Source organism: Choristoneura fumiferana, chromosome 2 (genome assembly GCF_025370935.1).
Source record: "Choristoneura fumiferana chromosome 2, NRCan_CFum_1, whole genome shotgun sequence".
In the NCBI taxonomy this organism is placed as follows: Eukaryota; Metazoa; Arthropoda; class Insecta; order Lepidoptera; family Tortricidae; genus Choristoneura; species Choristoneura fumiferana.
This window is the reverse complement of record NC_133473.1, coordinates 14814657-14840618: the sequence shown is the minus strand read 5'-3', so window position 1 is coordinate 14840618 and position 25962 is coordinate 14814657. Positions and strand designations below refer to the sequence as shown.

Sequence of the window (25962 nt, the reverse complement as noted above, 5' to 3'; positions counted from 1 at the left end):
ATATATTTCTCAAAATAATACAATTCAATACATGTAACATGAATAAAATATGATTTTTTATGGATACCATTAAATGTTTATGTGACTATTATAATAATACCACTTACATAATAACAAACATAAAAAAACTTATTGCTAGATTGTACCAGCGTTGCCGCAAATAAGTGTATCATGATAATGGATCAATGAACATTATGTTAAGTAAATCAAATAAACAAAAATAACACAATGACATGTAATAATGATATTACCAATAAAAGAGTATGAGTATGAGTATGAGTAAATTTCATTTCATTTCAAAGCCGAAACTTTTAGTTAGCGGGCGTTGTGGCCTACACAGAGCCTTGAATTATTGGGTCGCCGAATCATTGCCCGCTCGTGTGTATGCCTGTATCGAATGTTAACACGAGTCGACAACAATACAGCTTTCGTATGTAAAATGCTATCGTCTACACGTAGCACTGATGATATTCTGATGTGGCTGAGAATTATTCTAAAATCTGTGAACGTTCGCATTCCATAAGAATACGTATGCGACTCTGACAAAGCCCTATTTAATAATAATAATAAATTCATTTATTTCAGGCAACTTGGCCCATAAAATAAATACCTTACAGACTAGCATACATATTTATAATCAAAAATATTTAAATCTAATTTGGTGACAAAACGGATTTGATGCGATTGCACAAGCGTTTGGACAGGTTACGAGCCTCAAGCATTATCTGGCTGTATTCTGTGATAATTATGTTAATGAATAACACCGAAATATTACCGTCCTATTTTATATGGCTAAACGTGTGCTATTTCACAAATATGATTGCCAGGTGAAAGTATTTCAATGACCAACAAAAATTGGTGAGAAAGTTCCACCTCAAAGCGTTGGTGATTTTAAACGGAACAATTTAGTACAATCGCCAAAGCCATGATAACATTGGCCTATGACCACAACGGACAATCATACCGTCATGCAGAGCAGGCGCAAATTTTTGTAGTCGATAAAATAAGAGCGTTGCCTTCTTTGTCATAGGAAGAGAAAGAGGAAAAAGAGAAGGCAAGACGGGAAGGTAGAAAGTGTAAAGCACGACGATCCGGAACAAGAAAATAAGGTTTTGTGCATAAAAGATAACAATTATTGGACTCTCAATAAAATATTGTGTTTAATACGAACAGGTCTAAAATCAGTTAGCCATAAAAAACGACTCCACTGAGCCATTCCTCCTAAAAATAATACCGCAAAATATCATGTGACATAAATCGTAAATATAAAAAGTAAAAAATAACAATCTTAAAGATGTGAAAAGTCTATTTAATTTTGATCTTTTCTCAGCGTTTACACCAAGAAACAGACCGGTTGAATAGGTCGACGCGATCAATCGAGGCAATCGACCTAGATATTTTGCACACAGTCTCCTATCACAGCACATATAAATCATAATAAATTTCATGGCACTGTAATATAAGGGTGATTGTACGTTGTGGTCAACAAGACGCTAGCTGTAGGTGTGCGTAAAGAGAGCCTCTTTATTAACTCAAACTTAGTTATACACTGTGATTGTCGCTGATACAAGCAATATGCGTTATGTAGCATAAACTATTGCGTTACTGCTAACACTGAAAGTGCCAATTGCCATACTACAGCATAATACGGTACGGATAATATGATTTTAGAAGTGTTTATGAAGATTAATTCTATTCGAACAATGGTTTTAAAACCAGTCGGCTTAAAAAAAAATGTAAAAATTGTACGGTATAGATAATAAGGATACTGACACAAATTCTTTGGGTCTTAAATAGCAAAAAGGCTATTTGCCATTATACTTGTTTGATCTGTTTTAATTTTTTGTTCGTATTACAGGCCACACCCGTTATACGAACAAACAGGTTTCAAAATAGGTCGGTTAAAAAAATATCTAAAAATAAGTAATACGGTACAATATATGTTACATCAATAAGGCAACTAACTGACACAAATTCTTATGGGTATTAAATACCAAAAATTCTATTTAACATTTATATAATAATAAACCTTTTTAAAAAAACGTATTGCTAGATTGTACCTGCGTTGCCGCAAATATGTAAGTGTGTCACGGTAAAGACGAGCCGAGCAAAAACTCCGTAAGACATTACGTAGAGCTGTACTTGTACTATCTAGTATGAATCCGTTGCCAGTTATTTATTGGACCAAAGGTAAACAGGTATTTTAGGATCACTAGGTGCCATAACCTCGTATGCACGGGATCCTTGGTGAAAAAAAATTAATTTGCCGAATGTAGAGCTTTGCCCGCACGTATGTCTGTATCAACACTGAAACATTACCGTCCTGTTTTATACGGCTAGACAGACGTGTGCCAATTTACTAATTTCATTGCTAGGTGGAAGTGTTTCAATGATAAACACAAACTGGTGAGAAAGTTCTACCTCAGAGCGTGGGCGATTTTAAGAAAACAAGTTAATTGTTTGTCGTGGAACAATATATTAATATCGCCGAAACCATAATAACATTGGCTTATGACCATAACGGACAATTGGACGGTCATGCAAAGCAGATGCAAAATTTTCCAGCCGATAAAATAAGAGCGTTGCCATTCTTTGTCATAGAAACAGGAAGAGGGAAATGAGAAACAAGACGGGAAGGTAGAAATTGTAGAGCACGACGACCCATGTCTCCACATGAGGTTTAGTGCATAAATGGTAACGAACATTGTACTCTCAATAAAAGATTATGTTTCACACGAACAGGTTTAATATAAGTAAGCCATAAAAAAACGACTCTACCAAACCATTTCTAAAAATAATGCCACAAAATAATATATGACATAAATAGAACAACAATACTGATTATTTACTACTTACATTAAATACTATCTAATATATAGTTTTAGTCTTGGATATTAGATAGTATTTATTCTACTTACATTGTCAAATTATAATAAATGAAAAATGGAAGTTAACAAAATAACTTGAGATGTGAAAAAGTCCATTTAATTTTCATCTAATCTCATGATCATGCAGATCAGGCGCAAAATTTTCTAGCCGATATTAATTTGAGCGTTGCCTCCTTTATCAGAGGAAGAGGTAGAGGACGAGAGAGAAAAGAAAGCACAACGAACCAGTTATTTATTGGACCAAAGGTCAACAGGTAGTTTAGGATCTCTAGGTAAGTACCATAACTTTGTATGCATCGATGATACGGGATCCTCGGTTTAAAAAAATTAAGGTGCCGAATGGAGATGTCATCTTTCGTGGTTAAGACTGGTTCCTAGTTAAAGAATAGGAAAATTTAAACATTAACGCCCCTACGGCCAAAAGGTGCCCGCTACGAATAATACCGCTAACTTATTTACGTTAATTAATCGGTTTTCAAGTAACAAGGGCGTAAATTCTGTGGTTGTGGTTGCTTTCCCTTTCACGCTGCACTTCCCTGTTGCCCGGCGCGAAGACCAGTAACACCAGCGGTCGAAACGCTCCGACCCCCAGATCTTCTGGTACCGGTACCCCGAGCGTAGCCCCCTGAGAATAGGTACACCGTGTTAACAACGTAGCCGGACACTCTCCGCTGATTGTGACCCGTGCCGAAGCAAAGCGTGAGGAACTGCTGCTAGGAGTAATGACGATATGCCATGATTCACAGTCAAAACGGAGTTACAATATTTGGGAAAGCAGAAAGCAGGAATGTAGTAATTCGCACATTCAAGGATTTTAATTTTACGCAATTTAAGTAATAACGGCAGCTCGAATTTACAATTAAAACAGGTAGCAATTTATCATTAAATTATTCGTGCAAAGCACTAACAAAGAGAACAAGCAAAAGTTTTTTCTTCAACACATAATATTTATGTATTTATTGCACAAACAAATACGTTACGCTGCGCAGAGTAAAACTACCTTATATTTATAATTAAAACAATAACCCACTTACCGGGTTCGGGAATTAGCACTGATTCGAGATTAGGAAAGCACCATCAGGTCCTCACAAAGATTTAACTAAATTAAATACAATTTAAATTAATTACATTGTCGCGGAGACGCGACGCGACGCACGTCGCCCCCGCTTGATACGCGAGCGAGCGTGCTCCCGCGCTGAGTTCTAACAAAGAATGAGACGCTGACCGGCTGCGCCGGCGCTTCTAATAATCCACCGATCTGAGCGCACCGAATGAACGAACGAATCGAAGTAAATTTATTAGAAAGAAAGAAAAAGATTCCAAACATGAAACACAAATAACCTAACTATAAAAATTTCATTTGTAATACAAGCTTTTGTTGCTGACTGTACTTTTTGTTGACTGTACTTGCATTGTCACCGAAACTGCAGTTGCATACCAAATTTCAAGTCGATGCTATTAACCGTTGAAGAGTTCCGTCCAGCGGAGACGGTCCTGGCTGGACTACCAGGATGTCACTAATAGATTATTGTATTGTCACGCAATTCACATAAGTATTCCAAATTTCAAGTCAATCTGACTACTGGAAGTTGAAAAAATTTAACTTTCATGATTTGACTACAGACAGACAGACAGGCAGACAACGGGACAGGTAAAACTAAATAAAGCTTGTAAAAAAAGACTGTTACTTTAATGTCAAGTAAGGTAAAATTAACAACAACGATTTGTATAAAATGATGGTTATCGCTGACCCAAATTAGGAACGAAATTAAAAACATTTTATCGAAGTTATGTACCTATGTACTGTATGTTTTTAACCTTAGAATTCGGCTGGATTAAAAAAAACGGCTACCGATATATTTAACAAATTTCTAAAAATGAAACAGTATAAATACATGCTACATAATAGTTAATTACGTGACTGATACATAATGCCTTATTATGTACAGCCGCATACATAATTTTATCTACATGCATATAACATAAGTTTTCTACAATACCTATGTACAGTACCAGCATTTTCAAGTTAGTGGTATGACTGACAGTGACAGCTGTTATAGTTTTTTTAATTCATAAACAATCTAAGTTTGACTCGATTTTGATTCTCAAATCGATTGTAATATTCGAGATTCAAAAGTATATATGGAACAATGATTTTATTATTGATTGAAATTACAAATCGACTATACTTAGTTTTTTTGTAACATTAGAAAAAAGGTAGTTTTAAATGATCTTGAACAATTCTATAATAATTCATGTTTTCAATATTTTTTTTATTGAAACACACTTGAAAATAAGTCACAGCAAAATGTAACAATTAGCAAGGATATATGATCATTTATATTCTTTTCATCACTTAAGCTCTGAAAGTAGGTTGCATTTAACTTGAAAACCGTGTTGTATCTTTGGGGATATAAGTAAATTTAAAAATTGAATGTTTCTCAATATAAAGACGCGTCAAGATTGTTTACCCTTAAGAAGGTCATGCTTATCGTCTCTGAACATATTATTACTGTCAGGAATCTAGGGAAGTTACGAGTACAATGATAATGAAGCAAAAATACAATGGCTCTTTATTGTACCTATACCTAAAATAGTAGGTAAGCGATACAGAAACAGGTACACATAGAGAAAAAATACAAGGTAAGCAATAAGCGACCTAGTCGCTCAAGAGCGATCTTTTCCAGGCAACCACAACCAATAACAATAGTAGTAGTGTTATTAACAATATGACTATTCACCATTTACATAACAAACCTTAAAAAAAAATATTGCTAGATTGTAGTAACTTACTATTATAGCGTTGCCACAAATAAGTGTGTCACTCATGGTAGAGCCAGGCCTTTTAGTCAGCGGGCGCTCGCTGAGGCCTAATCGGAGCGGAGCGGACTTAAAATGTGGCATACTTATTAGCTATAAGGCATTATTATGTACCTACGTCCCGTGACAATACATTACCTCATCTGCTAGTTAAATTTTGGTGGTCCGGCTAGTATCGTCACCGCAGGACGGAACTCTTCAACGGCGACTTGAAATTGGTACGCAAATATAGTTTGGGTGACAATCCAAGTAGAGTCAACGTAATGTACAGTCAACAAAAAAGCCCGTATTTTTTTTTAGCAAACACTTATTTATTACTAGCCTTTATTTAACTAGTCCATTAAAGAGTATGTGATCCACATCCAGTAGTCGGATTGGCTTAAAATTTGACACACTTACGTAAATCTGATGACAAAACAACAATCTGGTAGTAAAATCCTGGTGGTCCAGCCAGGCTCGCCTCCGCCGGAGGGAACTCCTCAATGACTTGTAGGACAAAAACAAAACTTTGCATAATTGAGCAATTTTAACGAGAAGGCGTTTATATGATACATACCAGTTGATGGTGCAGCCAGGGTCGTCTCTTCTTGAGGAAACTCCTCAACGGTTGACAGCAAGCACAGATATAAAACTTTTCCACAAAAAAGTTTAACAGTATCTACACACTTATAGTTATCATGTAAATTATGTATTACATTACAGTTAGAGTAGGGTCGGGGTATCCTTGGTTTTGCCGACAAACTTTACATCGAATGTCATTTTATCGAAAGCGTTTCAAGGAACATTCATTCTCGTAATATCGTTTGGTGTAATTTTGTCACGTGACCTGTTCATTCAAATTTTTTTACCCCTGACGCAAAAAGAGGGATGTTATAAGTTTGAACGCTATGTGCGTCTGTGTGTCTGTGTATCTGTCTGTCTGTGGCACCGAAGCTCTTAAACGGGTGGACCAATTTGAATGCGGTTGTTTTATTTGAAATCAGGTTTTCTAGCGATGGTTCTTAGACAGCAAAATCGGTTTAGCCGTTTTTGAGATATTGGACTTTGAAGTGACAAAGTCGGAGGTTTTCCAACATTTTGTTGGTTAGGTTAGGTTAAGTATATGATTTAAAAGACAAACTGTTCAGGGAATATTATTTGGCAGATGATTCGTTATGTATGAATTTTAAATGGCAGAATTACTAAACCACGATGTTCATTTGTTCAAAATTTCATTACAACAAACACAGAAGGGTAAAGTTATAATGTAACCAGTTACCCCACACAAACTATTTGCTACCAGAAAAATAGATTAGGTTAGAGCTGCAATAATTACATAATATATAAATAAAATAGGTTAGATTAGAACTGCGACCATACCCGAATCTAACTCCTACTAGAAAAGTAGTTTGTAGGTATTAGGTTAGAATAGAACTGCGACTCCCGCAGAATCGAACTCCTACCAGAAAAGTAGTTTAGGTTAGATCTAACTGCTACCAGTTTGCAGCAAACGCGAGCAAAACTTTAGCACAATCTGTCGTTTTTATAAAATTTTCAATAAAATAGTACTTTTTTTGATTTGCCATTTTCACAAAAAAATATAAGGATATCAAAAAAACGGGTTGCGGCACAACCCAGTACTAGTTGAGCACAAACTGGCACAAAGTTGAGAGAAAAAAAAACAAAAATGGCTGTACAGAGTTTTTTTTAACATGTTTTTGTAAGTAGTGAATAAAAATATTGAAATATGATTTTAAGCATAAGCTAGCACAAGCTTAGCAAAACTTAGTGCATACGTAGTTTTTAATCTCCGACGCAAAATGAGGGGTGTTATAAGTTTGACCGCTATGTGTGTCTGTGTGGCTGTCTGTGTGTCTGTCTGTGGCACCGTAGCTCTTAAACGGGTGGACCGATTTGAATAAAGTTTTTTTATTTAAAAGCAGGTTTTTTAGCGATGGTTCTTAGATATGTTTATCAAAATCGGTCCGCTTTCAAGATCATCAGCTCTTTTGTTCGCTGCGGTAGGAATCTTAAACGCGTAAATATACTTATATAAATATATAAATGCGAAAGTGTGTGTGTTTGTATGTTTCTGTGTATATTTGTCCGTCTTTCACGTCAAAACGGAGCAACGGATCGACATGATTTTTGGCATAGAGATAGTTTATACGGTCAGAGAGTGACATAGGTTACTTTTTATTCCGGAAAAATGCCGAGTTCCCGAGGTTTTTTTTATTTGCAATTTCTCTGAAACTATTGATGCTATCGAAAAACAGTTTTCGGCACAAGTGAGCACAAGTCTAGCACAAACTAGCAGATTTTTTTTTTGATTTTTCAAAATGGCGGTGCTAAGACGTTTGTTGTTTTGCGTTTTTTTTTTCGAAACTATAGCCCATATCGAAAAACTGATTACAGCACTAGCTAGCACAAGTCTAGCACAACCTAGGACATACGTAATTTTTTGAAATTTTAACACCGAGTCCATTTTATGACATAGACTTTCGTCTTAATTATGATTTGTGTTTTAAAAAAATCTGTGGGTCATATCAGAGTATGGTGTGCAGCACGTGCGAGCACAACTTAAGAACAATATATAGCGATTTTATTTCTTCAAAATTGTCAAAAATATGTCGTTTCTTACCTTTTTTGATTTACGATTTTCTGAAAAATTTAAAGATCAAAAAATGGATTGCGGCACAAGTCAGTACTATCTAAGCACAAACTGGCAAAACGTTGGAAAAATTGATTTTCCAAAATGGCGATGCTGAGATTTTTTTTTTATTTGCAATTATCTCTGAAACTATTGATGCTATCGAAAAATAGTTTTCAGCACAAGTAGACACAAGTCTGGCACAAACTAGCAGATTATATATTTTTCGATTTTCAAAACTGGCGGTGCTAAGATGTTTGTTGTTTCGCGTTTTTTTTCGAAACTATAACGATATTTTGCAAAACTGGAAAGTAGCAGCCCTTGCCATTAGAAGGCTAGCACAACCTACCAATACTGGCAAGGTTTGAATTTTTTGACGTTGAGTCGTTTTATGACATAGATTCTCGTTACATTATGATTTTGTTAAAAAAATCTTGTGTAATATCAGAATATGGTATACAATACTTAGCACAACTTAAAATAATATATAGCGATTTTTTTTTTTTAAAAATTTTCAAAAATAGGAGGCTTCTTACCTTTTTTGATTTGTATTTTCTGTAAATTTAATGAGATATAAAAAATATTGGATATAAGTATATATAAGTATTAGTGGCATAATGTTGAAAAAATTATTTTCCAAAATGGCGGTGCATGCATTTTTTTGTTTTATTTATTTATTAATAAAAAAAACTATAGTATTATACAAAAGAGTCATTTCTGGCGCTTCGCCGGCCGCTGCCGCGGCTTGGTAATAAATAAATACTAAAAAAGTTTGGTTTTTTTTGATTTTTCAAAATGGTCAATTGTGCATGTAGTAAGTATTCCAGATTTTGCCAACTTTAATTAAACTATGAGCGATATCGAACAAAGTTATATCCCATGTAGGTATTTTATACGTTATGACTGTTAGATTAATAGTTGTTATATTACGAGTTCATTATATCTGTTGATAATTATATTACATGAGAATATGTCAAATGCTGTTATATCAAAAGCGCATTATATCCTTAATCGAATATTCAAAATAGATATAGCAAAAGCTTTTATATCCCTTTGCACCCAGCACAGGCCTTATTTCTAAGATCAGACTTACTAGTAGGTCTACTTACAACCATTTTAAGCTATTAATTGTAACCTGTTAAGCAAGTATTTTTTGTGAATAACTTTTAACTTGACTTGAATTGTTTTTTTTTTATCTTGGTAAATTGAGTCAGATTTGGAAATTGACTATCCTAACAACCACAGCTAACAACTAATAAAGCGCGAAAGTTTGTAAGGACTGATGTTTGTTACGACTTCACGGAAAAATGACACGGATACAATATTTGATATGACCCTACTAGATAGCTGGACATCAGAATGAACACATACCTAGCTAGGCTAACTTTTTGACTACGACGCAAAAAGAGGTGTGTTATAAGTTTGACCGCTAGTGTGTCTGACTGTCTGTCTATGGCACCGTAGCTCTTAAACGGGTGGACCGATTTGAATGCGGTTTTTTATTTAAAAACAAGCGATTGTACATGTTTCACCAAAATCAGTTCAGCCGTTTTTGAGATATTGAAGTTTGAAGTGACGAAGTCGGGGGATTTCCAACTTTTTGTTGGTTAGGTTATTATTATCCCGACATTCTCTCGCGGTTGGGATAAAATCGCGAAATCTCAACCCCTACGCTTATTTAGTCATGATAGCACAGTTGTTACTAGTGCAATGTCAATGAAGACCACGATGTAATTTTTGAGAAGCGTCACGGGATTTTATGCAGACAAAGTCACAAGCAACAGCTAGTATTTTCATTAATTATTTAAAAATATTCAAGAATAATACTTGTGCTGTTTACAATTTTTATTACTTACTTGTAAAACCTTTAGAAATTCATTCTCAGCAACTTTTTTCGCTGGTTTTATCTCATACCTACAAAACTATAAAAAGTGTACAAACATCTCATTATCTAATTGAGTGGAGGTCTTAATACTATTAAGTGTCTTGGTAAAATGGGCAATTATTGTCATTCCCTAAAAAACCGGCCAAGAGCGTGTCGGACACGCCCGAAATAGGGTTCCGTAGCCATTACGAAAAAAATAAGTAATATTTTGCTAAGGATTTTATTTTACACGGAATCTTCCAAGTAATACCTATCCAACGATACCCCACACCATAGGGTTGGATGAGAAAAAAAAATCACCCCCACTTTACGTCTATGGGAGGTACCCTAAAAAATTTTTTTTGAATTTTTAATTGTACTATTTTGTCGGCATACTTTACTTATATACGGACGGACGGACAGACAAACAGACAGGCATGGCGAAACTATAAGAGTTCCGTTTTTGCCATTTTGGCTCCGAAACCCTAAAAAGGATACTCATCAACGCTTTAACTAAATTAAAATTTAATTGCAATACCATTAACATGCAAATGATCCACTACATTTCTAATAGTCCTGAATATCGTAAAGACGCTTTGTAACACACAGTATCTTTTAACAAAGATTGGGAACTATAATCATGAACCTAACGAAAAGCAAAAAAGAAACTAAAGTAGTCCATTTAAAAGTACAAGAGTACCTTTCACCGGATATTTTGGACGAAGAATACGTTAAAATATTCGCACCCTATCGAATCCTCCAGAAAATATTGGGCTCGTGTCGCGTCGATGTCAGAAACCGCTTTGTTACAGCACCTTCTATCTCCCAAAAATGCTATACAATTGTCTGTTTCGCTTACATTATATTTGCAACTGTGAACTTTCTAAAGAATTTTGAAAACAGATCTTTTACCGATCACCAAATGATACTTTTCTGGATTGGCGGACTTTCAGTACTTATTTTAGTATTCATTATCAACGTGGTTCATACACGATTCCTGAACAACGAGAGTAATGCTAAATTAATCATCACAATGCAAGAAATAGATCGCGTCATGAAACTAAGTCATAAAAAGATTAACAGTGTAAATTTTAAACGTAATATGAAGGCGACAGTGGCTTTGGGGGCAGCTGTTCTAACTCTATACCTGTGCACTATTCTATTAACCCGGGACAGTTATAAATTTTATGAACTCCTCGGCCCTATCTGGGCTTTGTCGATATTTGTGTTTGAATTGAGTTGCTGCTCCAGTCACATAGTACATTTTGAAATCCGCGTACGTCTAATAAATACCATAATCATCAACCATTTTAAGCTAACAGTAGAACATCTGAGTGAACAGTTTAAATCATGTAGCAATTTTGAAGATATGGCTTCAGAATGGTCGGATTTTGAGTCCAGCGATACTGACATTTACATGAAACAAATTTTTGATACGTATTTGCAATTTCAAGAACAGTACAGATTTCAGGTACCTACAGGCTTGTTGGTTTTATTTAAGTAACACGAAATGGCGATTACTCTGCCGACAAGAGCATAGCTCTTATATTTAAGTAGAATAAACACGAAATATTTCATGTACTATACATCTATTACAAGATTAACGGTTGCTCCTAACGATATTGCTTTTCAGATTTTACTGTTATGCTCAGTGTACGTTGCTTGGACGCTGTTTATCTTCGAGTACGGACTTCTGGCAATGCAAAGAAATATTAATTTGGTAATTAAAATCATTTCGACGCATAACACCACAAACGCGAAATACCAACTCTACGCAAAAAACCACTTTAGCAAAATACTGACTACGCAGAACACCAACTACGCATAACGCCAACATGAATTTAAGCAAAATACCAATCATATACGCGAAATACCAACTATCACAGTAGGTACGCGAAATACGAACCTACCATAACGCTCCACCTGATCGATGATGATTGAGTTAATTTTGGTGAAATGAAAAGATGGTGCAATGTGCAACATATTTACTATGCACTTTCCAATATATTGAGACTTATTGAAGAAAGTATGAAACCTCAAAATGTGTACAAGGACTTGTTTCATTAAGTTAACATGTCTTGAACATGTTCTTGATTGAAATCATGGAAATGTGCTACGTATGTTATCCACCAACTCTTTCCAGGAATTATTTTCCAAGTGTTCTTGACACACGACTCCATTGAGGAATATAAAAGTTATTTCACACAGCACTTTTGCTCTTCTCATATTTGCTATCTGCACCAATGTAGTAGTATTGTGACACAATGTAGTATTGAGACATTCAACATGCAAGCAGCAGCAGCTTTCTGCTGCTCTAGTTAGCGTAGGATTATTTATGCTGTTTCTTAAATCGACATTACTAATACAAAATCGACATTAATAATTCGACCGCACGAGGGCCCCGGATCTGTCATATAGCCTTTTAAACGAAATTGCTTAGACTTTGTTGCTAACAACATTCACATTAATACTCTCCAATGGGGCCCCATATTTTTTGGTGCCCAGGGGCCTAAACGCGCTCTGACACGGCTCTGACTACAAATGCGTGAATTTGTGTGTGTTTGTTTGTAAGTCCTTTATGCTAAAACAGCTGGGCGAATTTGGTTGAAATTTGACACACTAATTTAGTAAGTTCAGTCAAAATACATTCTTTCCCGATATTCACAAGAGAATGCATGTAAAATTCCGAACCGTTAAATTTAAACTCGAAAAAAAATTATTTTGAATATAATTAAAAGAAGATTTTTGAACGGAGGATCGGATTGGATTTTGGATTAAATTTGAAACATCTTTATTTACCACAAGAGAAATCTCTCCCCTATATACCTACTTCAATGAAGATCGTTATGTAATTTTTGGTAATCCCTAGGAATAAAGATTATAACAACTACTTAATAAATTTAAATTTCACATTTCAGCGTCACGTGTTCTTAGATTTCATGCAACTGCTTGCTGTTGATGTGATCCTAGTGTTGATACTTATGATGGTGTGTTATCACAGCGAATCATTCACGCGGGAAGTAAAAAAAACGAAAAAGCTTTCAATTTTTGTCATGTCACAGCACACTAATGGTAGGTAATTATAGAGCTGTAAGAAAGGTACCTGAGTCCGTTCCGTGTCCGGTATTTGAATAGGACGGGCCCATCTCTTCCAGTGGGTGTCTCTAAAAATCTTGTTTTTACAAGCTTTTATTTAGTTTCACCTGACCCGTTGTCTGTCTGTGTTTGTCTGTCTGTCTGTCTGTAGTAAAATCTTGCAAGTTAAATTCGACCAACTTTCAGTAGTGGGATTGACTTGCAATTTGGTATACTTATGTAAATTTCGTGACAATACAATAATCTGGTAGTGACATCCTGGTAGTCCGGCCAAAATCGACTCCGTAGAATGGAACTCATCAAAGGTTAATGCAGCGACTTGAAATTTGGTAAGTATACAAATGTGGTTTGGGTGACAATGCAAGTAGTTCTCTTTTCCTATTTATGTTTTTACTGTGTTTTTGTTGTGATGTAGTGTGTTTTTCTTGTCAATAAATGTTGTGAGTTTGAGTTTGAGTTTGAGTTTGAAGTAAAGTCGACAAAAAGTACAGTAAAAAAAAGCTTGAATTAAAAAGGTTTTTTTTTACCAAAAACTATTTTTTTATCTGTCTATGTTAGTAACCATCTTAAATGACCCTACACTGTGTACATTTTGCGAAGGTGCTCTGCTGACACTGGATATTTGAAGAAATCTACTTTGTATGGAACCCTAGGTGCGCGAGTCAGACTCGCATTTGCACCCTAGACCGTCCAAGCAGCCCTAAGAATACTTATTTAACATACGGCTTTACTCTCATTAACTAAGACTAGTCCTACCGGCCGATAAGTACCGAGAAGAGCTTTAAAGCGATAAAATTTTCTAATAGCATATAATAATGAATGGTATCCTCAGGTGCCCGCTGTGCGCGCGTACCTTCTTGAGGAAGATTGGCTACGTGAACCACGTGAGGGCGCACGAACGGAGGAGCAGTCGCCGTGGCCGGAATCGGCGAGAAGGGAGAAGAAAATTTTTCTTACTAAAAACAGTCTTTCCTCTCTACTCGCCGACGGTCGCGACTAGTGCCTAGCCTAATGTCCATGCTTTTATTTCAGGAAATTTGGGGCGAAAAGCGAAAAACATGATTGACTTAATAAATCACACGTCTGTGACATTTTCTGTGTATGGGATGTGGCTCATGGACGCACAACTTTTGCTTAACTTATTCAATATATTAACGAGCTGGTTGGTCACCCTTCTGCAGTTTGCTATTTTGTAAATCCAAAAGTTATCGCAATAAATATGTTGATTGATGGCCATCGCGTCTTATTTCATTGAAGATAGCTTAGAAGGATTTGCATGGCATACTCGTAAGCAGGGATTCAAATACCGGTAAAAAGTTGGTAATTTTACCTCTGTCAAATAGATATAACGTTAAATCGTAATTAACGTTGAAGAATTCAGAATTCAGGCTACAAAAAAGTATATAAGAATACTTGCAAATATAAGTGACAGGGAAAGTTGCCGCCCGTATTTCAAAAAGATGAAAATATTAACGGTAACTTCTCAATACATTTTTAAAATTTGTAAGTTTGTTAAGAAGCAGAAACACTTATTTGAACGAACAAGAGATAACTATCCTAGAAATCAAAACTTACCATATGGCGGTAACAGACTAACAGTGTATAAAAACATACCTTTAGAGCTTAAAAATACAGAGAAAGAGTCGTTATTCTATGGCAAACTTAGGAGGTTCCTGATTGAGAAGTCGTTCTAGTCTAAAGAGTATCTTGATTTCAAAGGTTTAACATTGTTATAGTGTTCCTAATTCCTTTTTTTTCTCTTTATTGAGGAAAAAACAGATACAGACACAATTAATAGCAAGAGTCAATTAAAATAATGCGATAAGTATAGCGTACATCCTAAAACAATTCCCACTAAAACTTATTGGAAGATGTGGCAATGAATGTAACAATGTTACAGTTACTAATCGAAACCTGCAGACTACACAAGGATGCCTCATATTTACAGCAAGCAGAACCAATAACGGGACTTCCACTAGGAAGGAGATTTATATAAATGCGGTATATGTGCAATCTAATTATTTTTATTTAGTAATTGGGTGACCTGACGCTTAAACACAGCGCACGAGCTACCGAACATGTCAACCGAGACCAGCCGCTTGTTGTATGAGTCGCAAAGCCTACGAAGTCGTGCGCGGACCCCTGCCTTAGTTCTACTCGCCGGGATCGCGAACAGCGCCGTGGTTCTGGTTCGATACGACGGGGCACGAAACTTGATACCTTCAAGAAGATCATGGCAGTCATAGCCGCCGTTGCATATATTGTACAGAACAGCGGCATCACGCAATATACGTCTATCAGCTAGGGAAGACAGTCCGTACCGCGTCAAGAGCTCCAAATAAGACCGACGGGGCTGACAAAATCTATAATTAACAGCCCTTAATTTTTTTTTGTATGGATTCTATTTGGTTTACGTAAATCGCATAGTAAGGGTTCCAAATCTCAGATGAGTATTCAAGTAAAGGGCGCACCAGGGATTTGTACAATAATATATAAGACGAGAATAATATATGAGGTGGACTGACCAAATAAAAGCGGCAGTAAATGGCTCATCATCACTACATGAATGTACGAGGAAGGCGGCCATCAGGAAGGAATGGCGGCGTGTTATAAAGCTTGCCACCAACACCTGAAGCGATGACCACGACCACTCTGTCAAGAGTGATACCGACAAAGAAGAAGATATAAGACGAACACTTTTTAAGTGGTTTTGCGGCTCTCAGGATGAATCCTAACATTTGGTATGCTTTTTTTGCAATATGGCTTATATGTATGTCTAGTGTGAGCTTTTCGTCCAGCGTGACACCCAAGTCCCTTACAGACGTAACACTGTGCAACTGCGAACCTCCAATGCAGTATTGACCGAGAACCTTATGTTTATTTTTAGTGAAAGTAATTTTGACACATTTGGCATACGCAAGAGATAGCTTATTCAACTGGCAATATTGGTGGAAACGATCCAGATCTTCTTGGATAAGACTACAGTCGTTAAGGCATCCAACAGGCCTATACATCTTTAAGTCATCAGCAAACATCGCAAAAGAACAATTACGAAAACAGTCGCCAATGTCATTAATGAACAAAGTGTACAGAAGGGGCCCAAGAACCGATCCCTGCATCACGCCAGATGAGACATGAGAAGCTTGAGACTCGTAACCATTAATTACGACCTTTTGGGTGCGTTTTTCTAAATAGGAAGCAAACCATCTCAACAAATTACCCTTAATACCGTTGAATGCCAACTTCCGCAATAGTATCACATGGTCCACTTTATCGAAGGCTTTCCGAAAATCTGTATATATAGCATCCACCTGAGTTTTTTTATCCATCGATGTAAATAAAAAATTTGTATATAGCAAAAGGTTAGTCGATGTCGATTTACGTTTTACAAATCCATGTTGCTGTGGTATAATGTTATTTTGCACTAATGGAAAGATTGCTTCATGGACGATAGATTCCAGTAATTTGGGTATACAAGACTGTATTGATATCGGTCTGTAATGAGAGACTTGAGATTTTGAACCAGATTTATGTAAGGGTGTCACAAAGGATAACTTCCAGCAATCTGGGAAAGTGCCCTCCTCAATGCATTTATTAAAAACTATTCGTAACGGAGTTGATATAGCTGAGGCAGTATTTCTTAATAATATGGGACTAATCCGATCCGGACCGGGGCCTTTTTTTGGATCTAATTTCATAATAATTTCCTCGATATCTTTCTCTTTAACGCACACGTTGGAAATTATGTTTGCTGCTAGTGAGCATGGCACCCTGTCTATTTCTGTGAGATCACAACCTGACTTTTCTTCAAAAACAGAATTAAAAAATGTCGAGAATAGCTCACTTATGTCATTCGCAGTACTGGCAACTTTGTTACCGAGGTACATGGTGTGGGGGTAGTTCGATGTCGACTTTTTCATGGAAGATATATAAGCCCAAAAGGCTTTGATATTCGTTTTCATAATTTCCTCAGTGCCACTAGTATACCTACGGAAGCATTCAGCCATAAGTGTTTTACAGCGAGCACGCAGGACAGAAAATTCACTATAATCACGGCGGGACTGGTATGTTTTCCATTTAATCCACACCTTTTCCTTACGTTTAAGTATTCTTATCAGTGCATTTGAGAACCATTTTGGATAAGATGTAAGTTTGTTTTTATACTTAGGTATATGCTGGTCCATTATTTTATATAATAAACAGTAAAACTTATCAACCGCGTCATTAGCTTTTAAGGAGTTTAATTCATCAGACCAATTAATGCTATTCAATTCCTCTCTGATACCGGGATAGTCGGCCTTCAGGAAATTATACTTAGGTATATGCTTAACTGGTAGCGGAATAGCAAGTTGGGTATTAATATAAAATTGAAACGGAGGGTGGTGCCTATCCAAATTAGATAGAACCACATCCGGTGAGAAGATTTGACATTCTAAATTTGAAAGTAACAAGTCAAGAGTTTTATAAGTTTTTGAATAAGTTTTTATAATATTGCTGTGCCCTAACGGGGTTTATGCCGGAACATGTAAATACATTATAAATTCTTGTAAAACCCATAAAATGCAATAAGTAAATGAATTATGAATTATTGTTCCGCCCCGAAAGACCCCACATAACAAATTTCGTCGAAATCGTTTCCCGATATAAAAAATATATACACAAGAACTGCTCGTCAAATTGCAGGTTTCTGGCCGAAACTTTGAGGGCTGGAAAATGTTGAAACGCTTCAACAAAAAAGGTAGCTAGGTAGTGTGCCATCGGCAAGGGCTACCAGAAAGAAGTAGGTAGGTAGGTTAAATACATCTGACAAAAATGATTGCCAAAATTGAGTAAGCTTTCTACTGAATAACAACTACAACTCATCAAATGAAACAGTAATTTTTCTTCACTTCACTTGCCTCCATAAAACCAATGACGGAATTCACTCTAAAAAATTACTAGCAATATAAAATGATTAGGTACTTAATAAAGTAAAATGTCACTTTATATATAACTGCAAATACCTGTACATTAGTCGGAAAATAGTATCACGAAGGATTGAAGGCATCAACGGCAAGACCAAAACCCAATAATTAAAAAAATAATTTTATTTCTATAATGGTTTTAGAAAAAAATATCAATATAACCGATATAAAATCTTCGCGCCATCTCGTTTTCTTCAAATAATATTTGTATCGTGCCGAGTAAACGTGAAAAACGGTTTTGTGACCGCACCCACCGTTGTACAGAAATAATATAATAAATATTATTTCGGCGTCAATTTCGTATTATCTTACTCTAAGTTCTACAGTGACCCCGACTTAACCTATATATTTATAATAAAAATAACTACGCTTAAGGTGTCATTCGGTGTGAGCGCATTTCATGCTGATTCTTTAATAATGAAGGAAACGTAAAACTGCACAACATCATGCAGGAAATAGACTATGATTTAAAGCTACACAGCAAACACACCGTCCATAGCTTACACTACAAATACAACCTGTTAGTTGTTTTAGGATTGCTGGCGATTTACAGTATTCAATTCAATATATTTTTGCTACTTAATGCGAATCAAAGTGGAATTATAGTTCAGGTGGGGTCTATGTGGCCTTTTTATTCATATGTGTATGAGTTGTGTTGTGTTGTTGCTCCAGTCATATATTGTTCTTCACCAAACGGGTACGCATAGTCAATTCCATGATTATAAACCACTTTAATAACGGATCTGAGACATAGAAACCCTGAGCAAGCGATGCACGCACAATCACCAAGCAGGAAGATTTTGAGTCAAACGAAACAGACTTAATCATGAAAGAGATTTTAAACGGGTTTTCATGCTTCCACGATCAATACAGATTTCAGGTGATGACTAAGATACACATAGTTATGCTTACATCGGAACATCTTACAGGATCATGTTTGTGGTAGCAATAAAAATAATACATGTTTTTTTTTGCATGTTTTGCATGTTTTGGCAAAAGCGGAACCCTTATAGTTTCGCCATGTCTGTCTATCAATGCTAGAAAGCTGTAATTTTGCACAAATATGTATGTAAACTATGCTGACAAAATGGTACAATAAAAATTTCAAAAAAAAAAATTTTTTTAGTGTACCTCCCATAGACGTAAAGTGGGGGTGATTTTTTTTTGTCATCCAACTTTGTAGTGTGGGGTATTGGATAGGTCTTTTAAAATCATTACTGAATTTCTAAAACGATTTTTCGAATCAGTGATTTCTTTGTAAAATATTCAACTTTAAAGTGCCAATTTTCATTAAAATCGAGCGTCCCCCCACCTCTAAAATCTAAATCGAGGTGGAAAATTTTGAAAAAATTCAGAATGGTAGTAAGTATATCAAACTTTCAAGGAAAACTATAACGGCTAAGTTTGCTTGAGAATTATTAGTAGTTTAAGAGTAAATAGCAGCCTAAGGTATAAAATAATAAATAAATAAATATCACGGGACAATTCACACCAATTGACCTAGTCCCAAAATAAGCTTAGCAAATATACCTAAACTTGGAAGATTCCATACAAAACACGAAATCCTTAGAAAAATATTACTTATTTTTTTCGTAATGGCTACGGAACCCTATTTTGGGCGTGTCCGACACGCTCTTGACCGGTTTTTTGTGTGATATTCAGTACATGGATGGTAGTAAGATTTCAGTACATTATTCTTGCACTGCAAAGAACCGAGTCAATGACTACGGTTAATGATCACTACATTTTTAATAGTCCTGAATATCGTAAAGACGCTTTGTAACACACAGTATCTTTTAACAAAGATTGGGAACTATAATCATGAACCTAACGAAAAGCAAAAAAGAAACTAAAGTAGTCCATTTAAAAGTACAAGAGTACCTTTCACCGGATATTTTGGACGAAGAATACGTTAAAATATTCGCACCCTATCGAATCCTCCAGAAAATATTGGGATCGTGTCGCGTCGATGTCAGAAACCGCTTTGTTACAGCACCTTCTATCTCCCAAAAATGCTATACAATTGTCTGTTTCGCTTACATTATATTTGCAACTGTGAACTGCCTAAAGAATTATGAAAACAGATCTTTTACCGATCACCAAATGATACTTTTCTGGATCGGCGGTATTTCAGTACTTATTTTAGTATTCATTATCAACGTGGTGCATACACGATTCCTGAACAACGAGAGTAATGCTAAATTAATCATCACAATGCAAGAAATAGATCGTGTCATGAAACTAAGTCATATAAAGATTAACAGTGTGACTTTTAAACGCAATATGAAGGCGACAGTGGGTTTGGGGGCAGCTGTTCTAACTCTATACCTGGGCACTATTCTATTAACCCGGGACAGTTATAAGTTTTATGAATTCCTCGGCCCTATCTGGGCTTTGTCGATATTCGTGTTTGAATTGAGTTGCTGCTCCAGTCACATAGTACATTTTGAGATCCGCGTACGTCTAATAAATACCATAATCATCAACCATTTTAAGCTAACAGTAGAACATCTGAGTGAACAGTTTAAATCATGTAGCAATTTTGAAGATATGGCTTCTGAATGGTCCGATTTTGAGTCCAGCGATACTGACATTTACATGAAACAAATTTTTGATGCATATTTGCAATTTCAAGAACAGTACAGATTTCAGGTACCTACCTGCTTGTTGATTTTATTTAAGTAACACGAAATGGCGATTACTCCACCGACAAGAGCATAGCTCTTATATTTAAGAAGAATAAACACAGAGAATAAACACAAAATATTTCATGTAATATACCTACCTATTACAAGATTAACGGTTGCTCCTAACGATATTGCTTTTCAGATTTTACTGCTATGCTCAGTGTTCGTTGCTTGGACGCTGTTTATCTTCGAGTACGGACTTCTGGCAATGCAAAGATATATTAATTTGGTAAGTAATTAAATAATAAACTCGCAAAACACCACAAAACGTGAGGTTGGTTTTTTTGCGTTTGCGGTTTTATATTAAGTATACGTCGTAGTTGGTATTTAACGTAATCATATTTAAAAACCCGCAAATAACCAAAAAACCTCGGGTTGGTATTTCGCGTTTGTGGTGTTATGCGTCTAAAGGCTACTAATGTTTTCTACAAACTGTACCGTCATTCCTATAAGGGCAACGGGACTTGTGCCCAGGGCCCCCGACCGCACAAGGCCCCGGATCTGTCATATAGCCGTTTAAACGAAATTGCTTAGACTTTGTTGCTAACGACATTCACATTAATACTTTCCAATGGGGCCCCATATTCTTTGGTGCCCAGGGGCCTAAACGCGCTCTGACACGGTTCTGACTGCAAATACGTGAATTTGTGAGTGTGTACACACACGTGTCTGTTTGTTTGTAAGTCCTTTATGCTAAAAATGGTTGAAATTTGACATACTGATTTAGTTGAGTTCACAAAATACATTCTTTCCCAATATTCACAAGAGAATGCATGTAAAATTCCTAAACTCAACCGTTAAATTTAAAGAGTAAAAAAAAATTAGTTTTAAATTTAATTTATAGAAGATTTTTGAACGGAAGATCGGATTGGATTTTGGATTAAATTTGAAACATCCTTGTTTACCACAAGAGAAATCTCTCTCCAATAAACCTACCTACTTCAATGAAGATCGTTATGTAATTTTTGGTAATCCCTAGAAATAAATATTATAAATAACTACTTAATAAATTTATTTCACGTTTCAGCGTCACGTGTTCTTAGATTTCATGCAACTGGTTGCTGTTGATGTGATCCTATTATTGATACTTATGATGATGTGTTATCGCAGCGAATCATTCACGCGGGAAGTCAAAAAAACGAAAAAGCTTTCCATTTTTGTCATGTCGCAGTACACTAATGGTAGGTAATTATAGAGCTGTAAGAATTAGGTAGGTACTACCTGAGTCCGTTCCATGTCCGGTATAGAATAGAACGGGCCCATTTCTTTTACAAGCTTTCATTTAGTTTCATCTGTCCCGTTGTCTGTCTGTGTTTGTCTAGATCTGTCTGTCTGTAGTCAAATCTTACAAGTTAAATGTGACCAACTTCCAGTAGTGGGATTGACTTGAAATTTGGTATACTTATGTAAATTTCGTGACAGTACAGTAATCTGGTAGTGACATCCTGGTAGTACGGCCAAGATCGTCTCCACAGAATGGAACTCTTCAAACCACGCACTTTCTGTGTGTGTTGCCCTTTAATGGCAGCGACTTGAAATTTGGTAAGTATACAAATGTGGTTTGGGTGACAATGCAAGTAAAGTCGACAAAAAGTACAGTAAAAAAAAAGCTTGAATTAAAAAGGTTTTTTTTTAACAAAAACTATTTTTTAATCTTTCTATGTTAGTAACCATCTTAAATGACCCTACACTTGTGTATTTTTTGCGAAGACCCTCTGCAGACACGGATATTCGAGAAAAAATCTACTTTGTATGGAACCCTAGGTGCGCGAGTCAGACTCGCATTTGCACCCTAGACCATCCAAGCAGCCCTACGAATACTTATCTAACTTACGGCTTTACTCTCATTAACTAAGACTAAGTCCTACCGGCCGATAAGTAGCGAGAAGAGCTTTAAAGCGATAAAAATTTTCTTATAGCATATAATAATTAACGGTATCCTCAGGTGCCCGCTGTGCGCCGCGCGCGTACCTACTTGAGGAAGATTGGCTACGTAAACCACATGAGGGCGCACGAACGGAGGAGCAGTCGCCGTGGCCGGAATCGGCGAGAAGAGAGAAGGAAATTTTTCTTACTAAAAACAGTCTTTCATCTCTACTCGCCGACGGTCGCGACTAGTGCCTAGCCTAATGTCCATGCTTTTATTTCAGGAAATTTGGGGCGAAAAGCGAAAAACATGATTGACTTAATAAATCACACGTCTGTGACATTTTCTGTGTATGGGATGTGGCTCATGGACGCACAACTTTTGCTTAACTTATTCAATATATTAACGAGTTGGTTGGTCACCCTTCTGCAATTTGCTATTTTGTAAATCCAAAAGTTATCGCAATAAATAATGTTGATTGATGGCCATCTTGTCTTATTTCATTAAAGATAGATAGATCGAATTTCAGTAAGCTTTCTACTGAACAACAACTACAACTCATCAAATTAAACAGTATATAAGTACTTTTTCTTCACTTAACTTGCTTCCGTAAAACCAATGACGGAGTACACTCTAAAAAATTACTAGCAATATAAAATAATTAATAACTAAAGTAAAATGTCGCTTTATATATAACGGCAAATACCTGTACATTAGTCGGAAAATAGTATCACCAAGGATTGAAGGCATCAACGGAAAGACCAAAAACCAAAGTTAAAAAAATAATTTTACTTAAATAATGGCTTTTGAAAAAATCAATATTACCGATACCCGCTGTTCGAAATCTCGAGGAGTTTTTGATGATGGTTTTATTAAAATCTTCGCGCCATTTCTTTTTCTTCAATTAATAATTATTTGGATCGTGCCGAGTAAACGTGAAAAACGGTTTTGTGGCCGCACCCACCGTTGTACAGAAATGTTACACTATCATCTGTTTGATGGCAACGTTTTATTTCGGCGTCAATTCCGTATTATCTTACTCAAAGTTCTACAGTGACCCCGACTTAACCTATATATTTTTAATAGGAATAACTACGCTTAAGGTGTCATTCGGTGTGAGCGCATTTCATGCTAGATTCTTTAATAATGAAGGAAACGTAAAACTGTACAACATCATGCAGGAAATAGACTATGATTTAAAGCTACACAGCAAACACTACAAACACAACCTGTTAGTTGTTTTAGGATTGCTGGGAATTTACAGTATTCAATTAATTATATTTATCCTACTACTAACTGAGAATCAATTTGGAATTATAGTTCCGGTAGGGTCTATGTGGCTTTTATTCATTTGTGTATGTGTTGTGTTGCTGCTACAGTCTTCACCAAACGGGTACGCATAGTCAATTCCATGATTATAAACCACTTTAAGAACGGATCTAGAGACATAGAAACCCTGAGCAAGCGATGCACAACCACCAAAGATTTTGAGTGAAACGAAACAGATGTGTACATGAAAGAGATTTTAAACGGGTTTTCATGCTTCCACGATCAATACAGATTTCAGGTGATTACTAAGATACACATATTATGCTTACATCGGAACATCTTACAGGATCATGTTTGTGCTAGCAATAAAAATAATACTTTTTTTTGCAGGTTTTCCTTTTTTGTGTGATATTCATTACATGGATGGTAGTAAGTTTTCAGTACATTATTCTTGCACTGCAAAGAACCGAGTCATTGACTACGGTAAGTTACTTATGTAAAAGATAGTAGAATTCTTTCCTGGAATCAGCCAGACGTGGCCACTATTACACTGACACCAAAATTTCATGGAACATTTTATTTCCAGCGTATCCTGATCTTAGATTTCATTTATGTGGGCACCATGGGTAACACAAACGTAAATATGCTTATATGGATTTGCGTTCGTATCGAGGCTTTTCTCCGAAAAGCTAAAAATACAAAAAAACTATCAATAATTGTTCTGTCACGGTACATTGAGGGTAATTGTTTAATGATGCTTAGAACTCGTTTTCAGGTGTTTTGACTGAAAATAATGCGTCGTATTTTTTTTGAGGGCCTTTGAGGCAGAAAGCTAAGAGAATGTTCAAACTGATCGACGAGACGCCGCCGGTCTTCTCGGTGTACAAAATGTGGCGCATGGACGCGCGGTTCTTGCTGATCGGCATGTTTCAAATAGTCACCAGCGTATACGTCATCCTTTTACAATTTGCGTTTTTGTAGAGAAATTACGAGTCTAGATACTTGTTTGCTTCTACCCATTTAATTGAAGTTTAGCCGTCGGCTCTACATTTTTCATTTTAACGCCTGCAATCCCAGCTCTACTCACAAAAGTTTTTCAATATTTTCATAACGCTCCGCTTCCCTGGCTGAACACTGAGTGTTCCTATTTTGTTCGCAGTACTATATATAAGACCGATTATCTAGCTGTAGGTACAGTCAAGGGAATAAATATCTACACAGCAATAGCGTCAATATGTATACCTTAGGGTTGGTGGTTTAAAGGTGTACTAATAGATATTTTTCACGTCTTGGTAACGTATACATAAGTATTATGCCTTTGACTGTACACAATGTCTCTCATATATCTACCTATCTAAACATTGCATCTTTTGTCAGTTACATAGTATTCAAAAACTACATGTAGAGCGTGTCCAAATACTATCATGTGAACAAAGTAAGGACGCGTCACTGTAGATAAAAATAGATCAAAATTCAAACCCTTCTAAGTGTGTACAAAGTTATACAGCGTTATAGCAGTTGCAATCTAAGCCGAGTTGGTTTGGTTTGTGTATGTGCTTACTAAATCTGAATACCTAGTACCTACCTATTAAATATTTCAAATCCAAATATATGGCTTTATTCATTAATCCCACCCCTTGAAATTGAATCTTTACCAATACCGTCAACGCTAATGTACCTTACTCTGTGTGTGGCATCTCCAAGCTTAAACCTCTGAATAGATTTAAACAAAATTGGGTACCGTAAACTCAGGTTTCTATAGTCCCAAGCATTCATAAATAGTCCAAACGAACTTTCTAACATTCCGAACAATTACAGAACTGCTAACGTTTAAGAGGTTCATCGTGCATTTTCTATTGGATCAGGCTGCGATGAACC

The 25962-nt window shown here is 36.1% G+C and overlaps 1 pseudogene; it reads left to right on the top strand.

Annotated features, from left to right (window-relative positions):
- The first annotated feature begins 23614 nt into the window (after nt 1–23614).
- LOC141445491 (uncharacterized) lies at nt 23615–25065 on the top strand (annotated as a pseudogene).
- Nucleotides 25066–25962: the final 897 nt, after the last annotated feature.